A 15,267-nucleotide genomic window follows, 5' to 3' on the forward strand; every position below is an offset into this window, starting at 1 on the left:
GGAGAAGGAATGTCTCTTTCCTCTACTTCTTTCCTAATTCCTTTCTCTCGTTCCTTCCTTCTCCTTTCTCTATGCTCTTTTCAGTAGGAGGGCCTTACAGGGGGTCAACGTCCGTGCCTCCCAGGGTTCCACCAACCTTACCCACTCTCCAGTATTGGGGTCCTCTTTTGTACTCATTCCCATCCATCCCAGAATTCTCTCTTTTCCACCTTTCTATCTTCCTCCTGGCTTGCCTCTACTTCTTCCCTTTCTCCTCTGCTCTTGTTTCTCATATCTCCCTTTTGCTCTTTCCTCTCGTCCTCCATTTGTTGCCTGTTTCCCGCGTGTTGATATTGGTGTGCATTTGTTTAGCCTGTCTCATCAGTTCCCCTATTACTGTTCAGAACCTCCTTAACTTGGAGGGGAGGACTAGGGGATCTTTGTGTCTCTGGGGCATGAGGGGATGGAGCACCGATGGGAATCGCCTCCTTCCCATCTGCTTTCTCACAGGCAGCAATGGTGATGGAGAAATCATTCCGCTCTGTCACCATTGCATTGGCACAGACCCAGCCAGGAAAGCTATTTTGAGTGGTCAAGGGTGAATTACATGGCCTCCCACAAGAACAGAGTACAGAACCCTTGACACCAATTTGCACGGCACTCTGCAGACCAAAATCCCTTGGATTTGCTTTGACTTAATATGCTGTAGTTGTAGGGGACGTGGTGGCGCTGCGGGTTAAACTGCAGAAGCCTTTGTGCTGCAAGGTCAGAAAACCAGCCATTCAGGTATAGATAAAGTATAGGGATGTGGTGACACTGCGGGCTAAAACACAAAAGCCTCTGGGCTGCAAGGTCAGAAGACCAGCCATCGTAAGATCAAAGGCACATGACGGAGTGAGCTCCCGTCGCTTGTCCCAGCTCCTGCCAACCTAGCGGTTTGAAAGCATGTAACAATGTGAGTAGATAAATAGGTATCACCACGTTAGGAAGGTAATTGTGTTCCATGTCAGGTCGCGCTGGCCACGTGACCACAGAAACTGTCTACGGACAAACACTGGCTCTACGGCTTGGAGACGGGGATGAGCACTGCACCCTAGAGTCAGACATGACTGGACTAAATGTCAAGGGGAATCTTTAATTTTATATGCTGTAGTTGACCCACATACTGTAGATATAAATTTGGCTCTCCCAGCCCCAGATAATGATATGTTTCAATTTACGTAGCCTGAGAATGTGGACAGAATGCTTGGAGAGGTGAGAGCAACCGTTTGTGTGTTGAACCCTTCATCATTTTGGCTCATAAAAGTAGCCAAGTAGGGATTGGCTGTGGGGGTAAGAGGAGAAGTAACGGCCTCCTTGCAGCAAGGCATGGCTCCAGCATGCCCACAGAAGTCAGTAATGAGACTGCTCTTAGAAAAGGCCTCCGTGAACCCCACTGCACTGACAACTACTATATTCCATTTTGGAGCATGTGTGTGGAGATTTCCCAGCTCTGGAGATTCTTAAATAAGAAACATTATCTTGATTCAACTCAGTCTGCTTTTAAGTCTGCTTAGTAGACCAAAGATAGGAAATGCACGTCAGGAATATGTCTGGGTTCTGCTTCTCGGCAGCTTTTGAGAACATCAACCATGATCCAATTCGGAGCCGGCTCTCTGGAATGGGTATTGGGGTCTCTGTTTTACAGTTGTGTAAGTTATTGCTGGAGGAGTAAGATCAAAGGTGGTGTTGGGGGTGTCTTGTTCAATACCTTACCTATCAGTGGTGGAATTCCTCAGGGTTCAGTTCTGTCCACCGACACAATTCAACACATATATGAAACTCCTAGGAAATACTATCCAGAGCTTTGAGATATAGTATCACCAGTATGCTGATGATGCTCAATTCTATCCTTTATACTTACTTCAGGGAAGCTATTGTGTTTCTAGATCAGCACCTCATAAATTGTATAAAGGTCAACAAATTGAACCTTAAAGACAGAGATGTTCCTGGTTGATTGAAAGGTAAACCAGGAAATAGGGACTAAGCATATTCTGGATGCAGTTATAGTCCCCATTAAAACTAAGCTTTGTAGCTTATGCATGTTCCTCGATTCAGCCCTGAGCCTAGACACCGAGATTTCAGTAGTGGCTTAGAATACATTTGCACAGTTAAAGCTAGAGGGCCATCTGTATCTATGCCTTTTGAGGTGTGAGCTGCCTACAGTGACAGGTGTTTCGGGTTACTATGAGGCACTCTATGTGGTCTGCCTCTGAAGAGCCTCTGGAAATTTCAACTAGTCCAAAATACTGCAGTCATACTGCTGACCAGGGCTGATTACAGGGAGCATATAACTCCCTATTACAACGTATTCACCAGTTGTTAATTCATTTCCTGGGCCAATTCAAAGCATGAGTTATGACCTATAAAATCACACAGCGCAATCCAAGACCCTTCCGTTTAGTCAGGCTTTGAGGAAGTAACCAAAAAAAGGGGCTTTTAACAGGGGGTTGTTTTATTTGTACCCCTTTAAATGTGTTTTTAAATAGTTTCAAACAGTGGTTCCTTTACTATGTTATACATTTACAGTGGTGCCTCGTTAGACGATGATAATCCATTCCACTGAAATCGCTGTTTAGCGAAATCATTGTCTGGCGAAAAGTATTTCCCCATTGGAATGCATTGAAACCTGTTTAATGCATTCCAATGGGGAAGAATCGTCGTTGTCTAGCGAAGATTGGCCATAGGAAAACTGCTTTGCGAACCGCCGATTAGCTGTTTAAATCACTGTCTTGCGAAGCTTAGGCCCCGAAAACACCTGTTTTGTGAGCACGGAGGAAGCTGTCAAAATCGTCTTCTAGCGAAAATCGGTTCGCAAAGCAGGGACCAAACATTGTCCAGCGAAATTCCCCCATAGGAATCACTGTTTTGCGAATCGCTGTAGCGATCGCAAAAAGCCAATGTCTAGTGAAAAAAGTGTCATGCTGGGTAACTGTCTAGTGAGGCACCACTGTAATTGCTTTTTCAACTGTATTTATTAAATTTTAACGCCATTATGAGTTCTTTTATTGGGAGAAGAGTGGGATATAAATAAAATGAATGAATGTATTTATTTAGTTGTACCTGTTTTTAACCTGCTGCGGGTTAAACCGCAGAAGCCTCTGTGCTGCAAGGTCGGAAAACCAGCAGTTCTAAGATTGAATCCATGTGATGGAGTTTGTTCCTGTCGCTTGTCCCAGCTCCTCGCCAACCTAGCAGTTCGAAAGCATGTAAATGCAAGAAGGTAAATAGATACCACCATGGTGGGAAGGTAATGGCGTTCCGTGTCTAGTCGTGCTGGCCAAATGACCACAGACAGAAACTCTCTACGGACAAATGCTGGCTCTACAGCTTGGAGACGGGAATGAGCACCACACCCTAGAGTCAGACACAACTAGACTAAATGGCAAGGGGGACCTTTACCTTACCTGTTTTTAATTATTTGTGAACTGCCTTGGCTCCCAATGCTGGGAGAATGGCCTTATTAAAATAACCTGGGTTTTTTAGGTATCAGCAGTAGAACTGTTGAGGTCTTTATGTTATTTAAAAAAATAAACATGGGCATGTTGTATCCATACCCTGGGGATGCATAAACCATCCCAATCCCCTCCCCCAGAACCAATCATATTCCGCCATATTGTTGCCACTGCACCAGTCATGTAAGGAGCCTAGTTGGTACAGAGGCAGGACAGGGAGTCTCCCCACTCAGCTGATCAGTGGTGGGCTCTGTGGGGAGGCGAGGAAATGTCACCTGGGCTCCTTCCATGATTGGCGTAACAACAGCAACCGAAGAGCGCCACGCTGCATAGAGCCCAGTGAGCGGACCTGGCTGGTTATCCATGTCTAATTAAAAACAGAATGGCTCATTCTTAAGAATTCCTGGCTAATGCTTCTTAGTGTCTGCCTAATTTCTGTCTTTCCTAATACCGTGTTTTCCCGAAAATAAGACAGGGTCTTATATTAATTTTTGCTCCACAAAATGCATCAGGGCTTATTTTCAGGGAATATTTTTTTCTTTCATGTACAACAATCTACATGTATTCAAATACAGTCATGTCATCTTCATCTGGTTGCTGCACAATGGTGGGGGGCAGGGTTTCAATTAACTGGGGATTATTTTTAGGGTAGGGCTTATATTACAAGCATCCTGAAAAATCATACTAGAGCTTATTTTCAGCCGAGGTCTTATGTTTGGGGAAACAGGGTAACACCAAGGTAAGGTATGGAGCACATGGGGCTTGCCAGATGTTGTTGGACTCTAATTCCTATCATCCATCCCCACTGGCTATGGAGATGGGGGTTGCAGTGCAATATCATACGGAGGGCCATATTTTTGCCATACTTTAGACTAAAATTTTATGTCAAAGGAAACATGCTCTCATATCTCGCATTCAGATTCTGTAGGCCAGTGGTCACCAACCATGGGCCTCCAGATGTTCTTGGACTACATCTCCCAGAAACCTTCACCACCACCTCTGCTGGCCAGGATTTCTGGGAGTTGAAGTCCAAGAACATCTGGAGGCCCATGGTTGGAGACCACTGCTGTAGACTACTGTGTGCGGTCTCCTGTCCCAAACCTTGTATAAGTACACACCACTAACAAACATACAGTGGTACCTCAACTTGAGAATGTCCCTACATATGAACGATTTGAGTTAAGAACGGCTTCGACTTGAGAACGGACCCTCGACTTAAGAACCCCAAAAAAGGGGAAAAAACTTTCCTGCCCTTTTTTTGACCTAAATTCACCTTAGGTCAAAAGAAGAAAAAATTAAAAAAAAATTCAACTCCTAGTGGTAGATACGGATTAACTGGATTAACCCATAGGAACTAATGCTTCAACTTAAGAACAGCACCTTGATTTAAGAACAAAAAACAGCAGATACAGATTAAATGGTTTCCAATGTATTCCTATGGGAAATGGTGCTTTGACTTAAGAACGTTTCAACTTAAGAACGCAGTCCCAATATGGATTAAGTTCTTAAATCGAGGTACCACTGTAATCAAAGTAGACTGGAACTTGTCATTCTTATGTTGCTGGTACAATCAGCAGTTCTCAGCTTTTAATAGCCACAATTCTACTAGCATTTGCATATGGTGCATATAACTAGCCTCGGCAAACTGACAAATCACAAGGGCTCATCTTGGTTGTGGAGCTGGGCACATTACCAAATCTATGAGAAGAGTCCCAGTATCTTGTTGATTAGCTGTGCATCCTATTCAGACCTTAACTAGACACCAGTGGAATTCTGGCCAATGCATGCTTGAAGTCATTCCAACATTTCTCAAATACATGAGAGCAAGGTTAGCCCAGGAGGGCGTTTTTAATCCAAATCAACACAATCTTCCACTATGTTTTAGCTCTGCAAGAGAGTACACACATTAAGGCATATCCAATCCATTCTAAGTTATCACAAGCTGTTACTTAACATGAAAGTGTGTTGCTGGATTAGGCCAAATCCCAACCTAGGCTAGCATCCTTTGCAAAGATTACATTAATCAGCATATAAAAATTGCCAATTGGTCCCGCTGGTGCTTCAGAGTTAACTAATGCTCACCCCTTCACTACAGAGACAGCCTGTCAGGATCTCTGAAGGACCTCACATTTCAGAAATCTTAATACTAAGTGACAGTTTCCATTAGCTTTCCCCTGTCCATTATTTAGCATTTTATAGAACTGCTTAAAGATCCACAGAGTAGCCTGTAAGGGAGAAAAAATGGCCTACATCCCGAGGGTGCCCTCTCTTTTACCACATCCCCATTACGTTCCTTTCTTCAATTAATAGACTCTTATTTTATCGTGCATTGACAAGGCAATCAAAATAGTTTTGCTACTTCCCAAGTGTTACACCATCAGCAAATGAAAGAAGAGGTTATGATTAACCGGTAAATTCCATAAAACCCGGGCTGGCTAAACCTAAAGTCTGCACATGCTATAGAACTATTTTCAGGCACATCGGAGTCTCTGCAGTGGAATATAATCACAAGAGTGCACTTCAATAAAAAATGGAATTGCATCCTAAGTGATCTTCTGTGTTCCTTTAATTTCCTTCTTACATTCAGAATACTCTGGCTGTTGTCTCACAGCAAGACAGGAGTAACTGGAATATTACCAAACAATGTGAAATGTAAGAAGTTCCTCACACTGCCGTACAGGAAAAAAAAAGCCATACACAATCCTTATACTGAAACGAAGGATTCAAATCCTTGTTTGTGCACAAGTGTTTCAATGGACTTTCTCTCCCCCCCCCCATTGCAAAACAGGAGCAACTTATTTGCTGCTGTCAAGAAAGGTTTTATAACAGTTTTACTTATTGTTTTCTTTCCCTGCTCTTTTTCTTCCTTTGTGAGAATCAAACTGCAGTAACTGCTGCTTTGCTGCATGGACTCCTGGACGTCAGAAAGTCTGGATGGGTTGTTTGCCTCTTTTTGATCAAGCAGTCACTTTTTCCTTGCTCCCTGTATGTCTGCTGCTTCCTAATACATAGTAGTTTTGTGCAGAGACCTTTGGTACAAATTATGGAAATCTTGATGAAAAACCCACTCCTTGTAATTTTCTTGCTCTAGAACTCACTGTGGCTGGCACTTTCTTGACAGGATGTATTGACATCTCAAGACGGCTTCTCTTTGAGAAACAGTAATTTTATGAGTTATTCTTCCACTTTCCTCACCTGGATTGTCAACACGCACCTGACTTTAGTTCATACCATTTTTTTCCAGTAACATTGGAGAAGCTGTGTGGATTGCTTAGAGGTTTAGGTATCTGGCTGTGGAGGCAGAGATTGGGAGTATGATTCCCCACTGTGTCTCCTAGGAGAAGAGCCAGCCTGTGTAGCCTTGGCCAAACTGCACATAGAATGTGCCCAGAGAAAGGGAATAATAAACCACTTCTGAGTATTCCCTACCTGGAAAACCCTAAAAAGGTTGCCAAAAGTCAGAACTGACTTGACGGCACACTATTATTATTAACATTGGAGAAAAGGGTCAAGGAGTGGATCAGGGGAAGGGAAGAGGAATCTAGCTATGCCAGTTCACATTATGGATGTCTATACTGACAAATATCCATGATTTTAGATGGCCTATTACTAGGAATGTTAGGTACTAAAAGTGTCTATAACTTTATAGGATAGAAAGACAAAGGCACAAAACTGCATGCTGGTAAAACCTTCTATAAATTTGTCAAACGCATGCACCGTCTCCCACAACTGCTAGCAACATTAAGAGTGTGTATTTATAAAGGTTGCCTTCAGTAGGCAGGAAGGCAATCTGTTGTCTAGGCCTTGGAATTATGCAACTCAAAGGTTGAAATTTGAGCCTAAAGAGTGTTTGTGGTGAAATATCATAGATTGTCAGTTGTGAGGCCTTAGAATCTTTTTAAGGCAGTAAAGGGAAGTGCAACATGCAACTAGATTTTATGATTGGCAGGCCATATCAATACTGGTACTAATATATTAGTCCATTTCAAGAAAACAACTGGCATTCAAGATATTAAGAACTGTCAAATTTGCCTTACTGTGCGTGTGATGTACCTGGAGATCCCTGATATTTTCTGATGGATGATGCTCCATGAAAGTACTAACCAAGCCTGATCTGTTAAGCTTCCAAACCCAACCAAGATCAAGTGTGTTCAGGGTAATATAGTGGATACCTGAAGCAGGTTGACTGGGGCTGGTTACACATAACTCCCCCCCCCTCCCAACTACAGCAATGTGAAGCCCACTTCTGTGTCAAACCATCAAGTGCAGCATTTTCATTCATCACAAAGGTCTGTTTAAAATCAACAGCCAAAAGCCTGTTGTTGGTTTATGGTTGCATGAGGGAAACTACGTACAAGTGTTGGTGGCACGTTGTGTGTTAGGGGCTGTCAGTTGGCACAAGTAAAGCTAGTTTCCATGGGTGATTGGCAACTTGAACATGAGTCTTCTGAGTCCCAGTCTGCCTCTTTATCCACTACACTGGCTTTCAGCCACTCATTAACAAGGTGATTTTGGATTTCTGGGCAAAACCTACACATTTTGCAGATATGTAGGAAATCCCCAACTACTATTAACAGGAGGGTCTATTTTAATTTTTATGGATGCAAGGCTCTTTCACATATGCAGGATCAGCCATTTCAAACACCATCATCTGAAGGCAAAACAAGAGCAGCTGACTATGACTGAAATGAAGCACCATGAACACCACAATTTGAGTATCTTTAGAAGAGAGAGAGATGCAGAAACCCAAGGAAAAACTTTAAGCCTCTTTGAATTAACTAAGCCTTCAATTCCTCTCCTTTTTTGTCTAACATAGACATCTGGGACTGTTTTCCACATTCCAATGCTTAATCAAAGGTGGACCATACATCTGCCATCTATAAGCTTTGAGAAACTCACATAACTCAGACCTCTTCATATATACCATTCTCCCCCAGCTCTGTATTGATTTTCAACACTCCGTGTCTGCTCCTGGGAGTTATGCAAGTTGAGAGGCACAGTCAACTAGGTAAGCAAAATGACATGCTGAACAATTAAAGAGAACAGACTAAGCAACTATAAATCCCATTTTAGCAATATTGACAAAAGGGGACACTGGGAAAGAAATTAGCTGAGCCGTTGCCTTTTTTTTCCTGCCATTCTATGGATCTTGTGCTTTTTAGCAAACCAAGCATCTCAGCCACAAAATTAAGGTACTTGAGAACTGCCATGTAGGTTAAGACCAAAGGCCTACCTACTCCAGCATTATCTTTTCATTGCAGCAAATCAGTTGTCCAAGACATGCTCAGTTGAAGGATATGCATGTAACAGGACTCCATGTCATGTTCTCAAGTAAATGTCATATTGCCTCTGGTACTGGAGATAACACTTCTCTCTCCTTCCCTTTCCCTGTCTGTAATTTATATGTTTTCTACATATAAATTTGAAGAGACCCTTGCCCAGCAGGCTGAGGCAAAGAGGAAGTCACAAAGGAAGCAAAACCAGGGAGCTGGACAGGGGACAGATTGGATTTGTCTCCAGTGTGGAAGGGATTGTCACTCTCGAATTGGCCTCCTCAGCCACACTAGACGCTGTTCCAAGTCCTCCAAACAGAGCACGATACCATAGTCTTTCGAGACTGAAGGATGCCTACATAGGTGACCCAAAGTGATTTACAAACAATTAAGACTATACAATAATCACAGTTAAAACATCATATGAACCTGGAGCTATCTCAAAGACCGCCTCTCCCTTGATGATCCTGCCTTTCTCTCAGCCCCATCACTTGCAAAGGCACATTTGATGGGGACACAAGAGAGGGCCTTCTCTATTACTATGGAATTCCCTCACACAAGAGGCCAGGTCAGCTCCATCTTTATTGTGTTGTCCTTCCTCAAGCAGTAGAAGACTTTTCTCTTTGGGTAAGCTTTCTCTCAGTGAGTGGCCACCTGAGTGTTTATTATTATTATTATTACAGTGGTGCCTCGCTTAGCGATTGCCTCGTTTAATGATGTATTCGCTTAGCGATGCCGTTTTTGGAGCGATCTTGCACTCTGTTTAGCAATGTTTCCAATGGGGAAATTTCACATAGCGATGTTCGGGACCTTGCTTTGCTTAGTGATGACAGTTTAGGTCCCCCTGATTCGCTTAGCAATGTCCGTTTTTGCTATTTTTAAAGTGTCTTAAAATGTTCAAAAACTGTTTAAAATGTTTGGAATCATTAGTGCACCTTGTAAAACCTTTGCAAACTTAATTTGGCTTTGTTCTGAGTCTTCGTTAATTTTTGGTGAATTTTTCCCCCATTGGAATGCAATGACATCTGTCAAACCTACAGTTCAATGCATTTCAGTGGGGGGAGAAAAAATTCACCAAAAATTAACTAAGACTCAGAACAAAGCCAAATTGAGTTTGCAAAGGTTTTACAGGGTGCACTAATGAGTCCAAGCATTTTAAACAGTTTTTGAACATTTTAAGACACTTTAAAAATAGCGAAAACCGACCTGTCAAAACCATTGAAATGCATTGAAAACTGTTCAATGCATTCCAATGGGGGAACCGCGTTTCGCTTAGCGATGTTTCCTATGGCGATTTTCACTTAAGGACGTGCCTATGGACGTTTCCTATGGCGATTTTCACTTAATTATCCGGTTTTCAATGCATTCCTATGGGAAATGGTGTTTCGCTTAGCGATGTTTTCCCATAGCAATGTTTTTTTTAACCAATTAACATCGCTAAGTGAGGCACCACTGTATTTTAAAAAATGGATTGTCGTAGTTTACTACTTTGAACATGTTTTAGTGTTGCTTTTGTTTACTTTTTTTAAAGTGTTGTATGTGTTTGATCCTTTCAGTCTTGTATTCTCACTGTTATCTTTCTGTTAACTACTGTCTTTTAAAGTTGTAAACTGCCTTGGGTCCATTGTGAAGGAAAAAGGTGGGGTAAATATATTTTGAATAAAATAAATTAAAATAAATAATTAATCATACATCAATAAAGCCAGTACTAAAAACATTTTTAAAATCTAAATTCAATAAATATAGCATTCCTAAGACATTGACTTATTGTTTCACACTTTTTGCTTCAAAGTTTCCTTGAAAACAAAAGTCTTTTTCCTGAACACAGAAGGACAAGAGGAAAAGGGCCAACCGCATTTCACAGGGCACCACATTCTGAAGCATGGGACCACCACTTAGAAGGCCCTCTCTCGTGTCCTCACGAGACCCTGGGAAGATGGCCGAACTGACAGAAGGGCCGGCCCAGAATATCTTAAAAGCTAAGAAGTCTCATATGAGGTGAAATGGCCTTTCAGAAAGCCTGGAGTCAAGCCATACGGAGCTTTAAGGCTCATAACCAGTACTTTTCAAATGGGAATAGAAACAGCCAGGCCGTCTACTTGCCATTTTAATCCTCCAATAGGCAAGCAGTATGGCAGTTAGGAAATGAAATAGGGATTTTAAAAAATAATAACCTACACATACTTTACATTTGGAGGGAAAGGATCCCATAAATTCCTTTGCAAACTGCTCTCTTTCACCACCTAAGGTAGTAGATGCAGTCATTCCTGCAGCAGGGTTTTTTTGCCGAGAAACCTCTCCCTGAAATGACAGCCTACTAAACACAGCCTACCCAAGACAAATAACAAATAATATGAAACCCAAACTTGGACATTTACACATGCAGGCCAAAATACATTTTACTTTTTGAAAACATTTTATTAATTTTTCAATCTAGCTACATTAAATTCATGCTTGTTATACACCGTGTTACACAAGTTGCTTATAATTATTTGGTTTTTTTGCATCTTGTTGTCTTCTTAGTCGTCTCTTCAACATCTATACATTTTTTAAAAACATTTAACCATTCATGTGTGTATTTTAGTATACAATATTGGCTATTATCATAATATTGCTCCCAGAGTATACAATGTTCTCAAAAACCTCTAGAAACATACCTAATAGTAATTCCGGTTCCAAATCTATATAATTTTGAAGTAATTTAACCAACAAACTTTGTATTTTATACCAATAATAACTGAGCAGGTTCCTAAAACATAACAGATGTTAACTAAATCATTTTATGCTTTAGGTAACATCTAAAAAACTAAGATCATGGCCACTGGTCCCATCACCTCCTGGCAAATAGAAGGGGAAAATATGATGGCAGTGACAGATTTTACTTTCCTGGGCTCCATGATCACTGCAGATGGTGACAGCAGCCATGAAATTAAAAGACACCTGCTTCTTGGGAGGAAAGCGATGACAAACCTAGAGAGCATCTTAAAAAGCAGAGACATCACCTTGCCGACAAAGGTCCACATAGTCAAAGCTATGGTTTTTCCAGTAGCGATATATGGAAGTGAGAACTGGACCATAAAGAAGGTTGACCACCAAATAATTGATGCTTTTGAACTGTGGTGCTGGAGGAGGCTCTCGAGAATCCCCTGGGCTGCAAAGAGAACAAATCTATCCATTTAGAAGAAAATCAACCCTGAGTGCTCACTGGAAGGATAGATGCTGAAGCTGAGGCTCCAATACTTTGGCCATCTCATGATAAGAGAAGACTCCCTGGAAAAGACCCTGAGGTTGGGAAAGTGTAAGGGTAAAAGGAGAAGGGGACAACAGAGGACGAAATGGTTGGACAGTGTCATCGGAGCTACTAACATGAATTTGACCCAGCTTCGGGAGGCAGTGGGAGACAGGAGGGCCTCGCGTGCTTTGGTCCATGAGGTAACGAAGAGTCGGGCACGACTTAACTACTAAACAACAACAAAAATCACTTTATACAGATTTTCTTTATACAATTATTTAGCCATTTTTATGTCCACATTTTCTGTCATGTCTATATCAATATCATATCTAATGTATATTCTTTAAATAATCTAGCTTCAATTTACCTTAAAAACCACCATGTTATGTCTTTACCCTGATTTCAGTTCAATTCCCATTTTTAATATATAAGATATCCCCCTTTACAATTTCAGAAGATAAATATATACATGCATTCAACGCTGAGGGCCACCTTAATATTTTCCCTTTTTCATATTTCTAAGTAACTCCTTCTCTTATTTGTCTTTTCCCAATTCTTGTTTCTATCTCCCTAAACATTCTGCCGTCCCTTGTTTCATCTGAAAATATTTATACACTTGATCTATCTCCAATAGGTCTTTATGCACTTGATCCATCTCCAATAGATCTTCCAGGCTATTTTTAATTAATTCTGCTGATTTTCTATCCTTATATTCCCTTAACACAGTCAAAATTTTCCTCAGCTCTAGAGTTAGAATTAAATCTCCTACATTTTTCCATTTGGTCTCCTCCAGCCCTTCTTTTGGTTGGCATACACTGTCCTCCACCATCACATTTCCTTGTTCATTATTCCCTGTCTTCTGTTGAATATAGTCCTTTTTAGTTGCTCCTTGAATGATTTCAGCTCTTCATTACGTGATCTCACTATTTCTAAGATTGCTTCATTTTGGTTCATCCCCAAATTTCTCTTGTTGTAGCATTATGTCCCAAGATGCCAAGTACCTGTATTTCAAATAAAAGATGTCCAGTAGCTTAGAGCAGGCAGTCCAGTTCCATCAATAATTGCTTCAATAAGTCCACTTCAGTAGATTGATCATCTTTAGGGTTAATTTAAATCCAGTCTCTGACATAGGTTGACATCCCCATTCACTCTATGCTTGTATTAGACTTTCCAAAGTTAATTGTCTATGTTTTAGACAGTTCTCAGGAAAAAAAGGAAAGTCAAAGCAGAGTTCCAAGTTTGACTATTCAAGGTCATGTTCTGCGATTTTTGCCAACCCTGTAGAAAGCCATAACAGTTTAACTCCCAGCGTTATTTGGCTAAAATAATTTTAAGAGGAAAATTCCTTAAGTTTAACACAAAAGTATCACCAAGAAACTCCCTTCCTTGAAGTATAATTAAGTGTTTAATTAATGTCTAATTTATTTTCTTTGCATCTCTTGCATCTCTTTCCCCTTCTCCATATCCACCACAGTTCAATTTAGTGGTGGGGCTAAGAGGCACTTTTTTCTGTTAAAGGGATTATTCCGTCCAGGAATAGTCATAGAGCAGTATAGTTAAAATTTTGTATCTTACCCAATGGTACCAACGATGTTAAATTGGCTGATTTATCGCTTCTGATTTTGCCTGCTGCCGACAACTTGCAAGCAAGCTAAATGAGCTGCTTGTTTCCACATGCTAGTTGATTGGGGAGTTTCCTGGATCAATCATGGGTAACTGCCATCCCCCTCCAGTGATCAACAGGCTTCTTCCCCATTTCACCACCTCTTCAGAGTGGTTTTAACTCCCTGGTGTGTGTGTGTCCCAAACAGGTTGGAATTCAGCCCAGGGGACGAAGCTCTGTCCTCCTCCTGCTGTCTCATCGTAGCGTCAAGCCAGAAGTCCCAAAATACATTTTTTAGTCTCAACCAGAACTTGGTAAGTCAACTTTTACATAAGTTCCACTAGTTCAATAGGTATACTCTGTTTGAGACTGAGAAGTGCATCTAAACTAGTGATGGGGGTATTCGTATTCATATTTTCCACTCATGCATCCGGCAACAGCAATGGTCTCACTACCAGATCTCCACTTTATTACTGCTCAACTAGCCAGTCCAGGAAAGGGGAGGGAGGATGAGTCTCCCTGCATGGCTGCCGAGTGGCTAGCCAAGCAAGAAGACAACGGGGCTCCGGAAGTAGACATTGTCTAGAGGGGCAGGTAAAAATCCAATAAATAAGTAAGTGAGTAAGTGAGTAAGTGAGTAAGTGAGTAAGTAAGTAAGTAAGTAAGTAAGTAAGTAAGTAAGTAAGTAAGTAAGTAAGTAAGTAAGTAAGTAAGTGATTGGAAGGATGAGCAAGGCCACCGCTGCCAGGGAACATGTGAGTGGATGGTCCAGCCTTGTGGGGCAGACCCTCATTAACTCCACCTGCACAGGGATACTTGTATTCGTATACAAATACACCCATCTCTAATCTAAACCATGGAATTATGTACACTTAACATAGGGCTTCCCCTCTGCCTTCAGAGTGGATCATCCATCTAGCTTGCTGTCCCAGCACACTCCACAAGCCCAATGCAATGGCTGTTACTAGCAAGAAACAGGAAAATTATCAGTTCCCCAACAAGTCATGGCCATATCAAAGCACATTTAGAAAGTGAAGCATTTGTCACACAACCTACAGTGCTGCTTTCTGCAGCAGCCCTGTTTTTGGCAATGTTTAATCTTCTCCTAATATAACATAATGATTGCTGTGCATAAAGCTGTGATAAAAATACATGTTCCAATGAGGTTATCTACTGTGATAAAATTTCCAGAGCTTTGAAGTGCTGGGAAAAAAAACTCTGGAAGGGACACAGTGCTCCATGTTACTCTAGATGGTGAGAATCACAGACTCAGCTCCCATTTCCCAAATGGCAATATGAAATAATGATTATATGAGCTATATGTGCAAGAACACTTGGGCGCAAGATTACTGTACATAATACTACTTTTTTATTATGAAAATGAGTTGCAGGAAACTTCAGATTTCACTATGTCTCACCTCTCCTTTTCTGTTTTCTCATAAGGAGACTGAAAGCATTAACTCTCATTTTAGGTCAATTTCCATCTTCCCAGATTACCATCACAAATTATAAGCAATGTTCTAAGTTGTATGGCTCAAAGGGTGTGCACTGCTATGCTCCCCTCTGCACAGCTTTCCTCTTTCTCCAGACACCCACAGCAAGAGTTTCCAGCCCCTTTGGTTCCAGTCGTGACCAGAGTTCTAGACATGGTGCAGAGTTGTGCATGTGGGGGTGAAGTCATGTGCA

General features: G+C 41.4%; 1 protein-coding gene and 1 long non-coding RNA gene across 8 annotated transcripts in view; one reads left to right on the forward strand and one right to left on the reverse strand.

Moving 5' to 3' along the window:
* Window positions 1-15,267, reverse strand: part of CDH4 (cadherin 4) — a 954,442-nt gene that overhangs the window by 878,365 nt on the left and 60,810 nt on the right. The gene's annotated exons all lie outside the window — the stretch shown is intronic.
* On the forward strand, window positions 9,531-14,006 carry LOC144588752 (uncharacterized). Its single transcript, XR_013544439.1, has 2 exons — window positions 9,531-12,612; window positions 12,643-14,006. It is a non-coding gene; the product is annotated as an uncharacterized LOC144588752 (long non-coding RNA).

Source organism: Pogona vitticeps, chromosome 4, assembly GCF_051106095.1.
Source record: "Pogona vitticeps strain Pit_001003342236 chromosome 4, PviZW2.1, whole genome shotgun sequence".
NCBI lineage: Eukaryota > Metazoa > Chordata > Lepidosauria > Squamata > Agamidae > Pogona > Pogona vitticeps.